Source organism: Juglans regia, chromosome 10 (assembly GCF_001411555.2).
Source record: "Juglans regia cultivar Chandler chromosome 10, Walnut 2.0, whole genome shotgun sequence".
NCBI classification, from domain to species: Eukaryota; Viridiplantae; Streptophyta; class Magnoliopsida; order Fagales; family Juglandaceae; genus Juglans; species Juglans regia.
In genome coordinates this window covers 20127080-20131361 of record NC_049910.1, presented here as the reverse complement: position 1 = coordinate 20131361, position 4282 = coordinate 20127080, and positions in this window count along the sequence as shown.

Genomic DNA, 4282 nt, shown 5'->3' with positions numbered 1-4282 from the left:
TTGCATAATATATTGTAACGTCAGATTTCATCCTTACTAATGCATCAACTTTCAACGTTCTATGGCAAAAGTTCCTAAAAAAATCCCCCTAATTCTGTCAGTGTTGCACGAACATATTGAGTCAATTTTTCATAAGGGTGTAACCTGTCCAATTCAGTCTGGTCTTGTACATTTTTTAGAAACAAACCTATATACACTAGTTTTAAAAATTTGAGAACCGATATCGGATCAATTCACTACCAAAACTGAAACTTCTAATTTTTTCATTTTTGGTCTGATCCGGTCAGATGTTTTCTGTTTTATGGATTATCTATGTTACTAATAATATGATGTTTACATACACTAGAGTATTAGTCTATTTATATTGTGGCGCCCTCGACCCCCACTTGTGCTTTGGCGGGAGTCGCGACGCCGAGATGTTGGCTGCTCTGGTCACACACCCCTAATGCAAAGTGGAAGCACGTAATATAATAGTGTGTAGTTAAATCACAACAGTAAATTAAAAAGGACAATTAGAAATACTAACAACTCCAGAATTTAAAATTACAACACCCAACAAAAACTATAAGTCACCAATCTTCTAAACACCGATATAAAAATAATACAGTCATCCACTTAAATTAAAAACATTAATCAACACAACAACAAGAGCAAAAACTTTTCCTCAGTCTTCACTCCTCGGGTGGAGCCGTTCCTTTAAGCTCATAATCATCCTCTCCATCAAAGTCTATGGTTCCACAGAATGGAACTGCAGGTGGGGACACCACAGTGAGATTTTGCAAAATCTCAGTAAGTAAAACCATGGATTAACATCCAAAAATACAAGCATGAGAAAATATGGAAATTTCACAGTAATGGGAAATTAGAGATTTTTAGCATTTACCAAAAAATATAGAAAGCATCAATTTCCTTCCCAACTTTTATACAGAAAGGCCACACTCAAAAACATGTTTTTGTTTTTGAAAGCATCCATTTTATTAAGGTATGGACCATGGTCACCCCTAGGGACCACCCACACACTTTGCCTCCCATCATCACACTACGGTAAGGACCGCGTGTGTGACTTCATAACGAGTGATGCCAAGTGCATATGTGACCAGGCACCCTCTATCCTTCACCAGAAGAGAGGCCACGGAGTCAACATGAGAGCATTACCATCTCGTCCGAGCCTGTTGTCACCCGACGACAACCCAAGGGACATCACTCAGTTTTATACACTCCTGAGTGACCAGAGGAGCTCCACCGAGATAATTCCACATCTCGACTTGGGTCGTGATGCACACACACCCACAAAATCACATTTTCAATGTCTGACACCAAAACCACAAATTTCCAAGTTTTGCAACAAGTATTAAAGTGATTGACATGGCAAGAAAAATATTTCTTAAGACAACAATAGTATTTAAATAGCGCAACCAATCCCAACATCACAATCCACTAAAGTCTCCAACGCAATGCTTCACCCGACCCTTAACCAACAAATCACTACCAACTACAATAATTATCCCAATGCTCCACAGGGCCCTTAGCCACTTCACAATTCACAACAAGACTACAGAAAACATGGCTTAATGATTTTTCCAATGATAGTATTTCGAGTGTCAATTTGAAGATTTAATTACTACGAGGAAGGGAAGTTTCTGGATGATCAAATGCGCTGACCTCGGGTGTCCCTCTCGAATTGAGAGAAAATAGTGCATGTGTGCTTGCACGTGTCGCTACACTAATGGAAAAAGTTGGTAAGACAGATCTGAACATGGCCTAAAAAGTAAAGTACGAGGCGAGAGGTGGAGGTACTTATTGTGGTGGCATCTAGAGGGGTGGAGTGGTAGTGGCGAGGCACGGTGAATAGTGGCTGATGTGGGCAAAACGAGAGACTAAGCGTGGGGAGATTTGTGGGTGGCAGATCTGATGAACTCAAAGGTTGGGGAAGGGGGACTTGTGGTGGTTGGCGATGCTTGGCAATGGTGTAACCCCAAGAGAGAGAGAGAAAGGCCGAGTGGAGGTGGAAGGGTTTGGGGTTGGTCGAATGGCCTCTAGAGAGCTTTGGAAGGCACAGAGCCTTAGGCAAAAATCCCTTAAAATTCATGGGAAGGGAAACTAGAGAGAGAGAGGATGAGAGATCTGAAGATAGAGGACATGATTGAGAGGGAAAGGGGCTCAGTGATGAGTTTTGAAAGGGAGGAAGTCTGGCCTATTTATTGGCTGAGACACTTGAGCATGGCAGACCTAGCTTCGGCTACGATTGGGGGTGTGGGACGACAGGGAATGGTGAGCTTCACGACACATGGCAGCGACGGCTAGTGGGTAGTGGCAGCATGTAGGTGTAAGGTTGAACGACTCATGGGGTGGCAGCGAGAGGAAGGCATGAGTTGGGGGAGAAAAGGGGCGGTTAGACGGTTGCAGAGGGAACAATGCAGTTCCGACATGTGGAGCCGAGGTGTTGGTGGGCTTGGGTGGCAAAGCAGACTGAGGTTGCTAGAGAAAAAAATAAAAGCAGAAAGAGGAAGAGAAGGGGGCTGGGGTCATGGGCGCCAAAGGGAAGAGAGAGAGAGAGTGAGTGAGAGAGGAAAAAAAAGATGAAGTTAAAGACTAGGGTTTTAACCCTAGTCCATACGGCCGGGCCCACTGCACACGTATAAACCCCTTAAAAACATGAAAAACCCACTTATAATTAGATTGGGCCTCACAGACTAAAAGGGAAAGACACGTAAAAGAAAAAAAGGGTACTTGGGCTCTACATATATTATAGTATAAGTACATTATTTTATAATAATTAACATTGTTTTATAAGCTTATTATAAGGAAATCCTAGCTCTTGGTTCAATTGCTTCACTTCATAAAAATTACGGGGCAAGAAGTTATCTTATGGGAGAGCCTCCTTAAATAGATTGAGCAACAGATCAATGGCCTTCGCAAAAATGTGACATATAGACTTAATATGAACCAACCTTACCGTGAATGAAAACTTGCTATGACGAGTGCACCCTTTGTATAGCTGTAGTTGTGCATACACCCACAATCTTGCAAAACTCTCATTGCCCCCATACGACTGACAAGATGTCCCTACTGTGAAGCCCCCAAATTCTGCTTGGGATCTGACAAACATTTGAAGCTTCGAGACAAGCAACACAAGGTTACCTGCCCCCATTCATGACATATAAGATGCAATATTCCTAACATGCATCTAGCATTATGCAATATTCGCAGCGGATAATTTTTTTTCTTTAACAATACTATGCACCAAACTGAAATATCTCAAATACTTATAACATACTTCATACATAATGACGTACTAAACAACTAAGATCACAACACTAGTCCAAAATGGTTATGATCAAAAGAGTGTTGGAGATTGAACACCACAAACACAAGTAGTAACCTAAGGTAACTACTGTACTACCATCTACGTCACACCATCAATTAGTCGATCATTTCCAGTTGGTCGATTCTCGATTCTCCTTCAGATCCTGTAACAAAATCTACCATTCGGGGGGATGGTAGTTGGGACTATCATAGTGAGATTTGATTACAAATCTCAGCAAGTTAACAAGAAACTTCTACACAGGTTAATGATGCATGCATGGCAGTAAAAGCATGAATGCATAATCAAATCATAAGTAATCATAGAATAACTTGACATACAACATAACATAACTGGCATAACATAAACTGAAACTGAAGCTTAGCATGAACGTGACTTGAAACATAACATGGACTTGAAACATAGCATGAACGTGAACTTGGAACATAACATGGACTTGAAACATAGTATGAACGTGAACATGCATAATTTGAATATGAACTTGAACATAACTTGAACCTGAGCATGACATAACATAAATCTGAACTTGGAATGTAACGTGAACGTGAACATAACATAACATGAACTTGAAACATATTCTTGTCTCATGGGATTACCATGATTGCGTGAACGTAAACTTGAACATAACATAACGTGAAACTTGACTTGAACTTAGAATCTTATTCAATAGACTTAATCATTAACGTGACCATATGGGTGCTACACAGGTCCCCTTGAGCCGTGTGTCCCTGCCGATTACCGCATCACATCACAGGTTTCTATACCAGCTGTGAGTGCGTTAATACGTACTCCACAGTTGTTGTGGCCCCACGTATTCTACGTGTCACAATTGCTGTGTCTCACGTAGAGTATGCTCCACAGTTGTTGTGGCCCCATGACTTATCTGTTTGTGCCACACTTGCTGTGGACACACGTAACATAATGTGTGGCACCATCGGCGTTAGTGCCTGGCGCGCT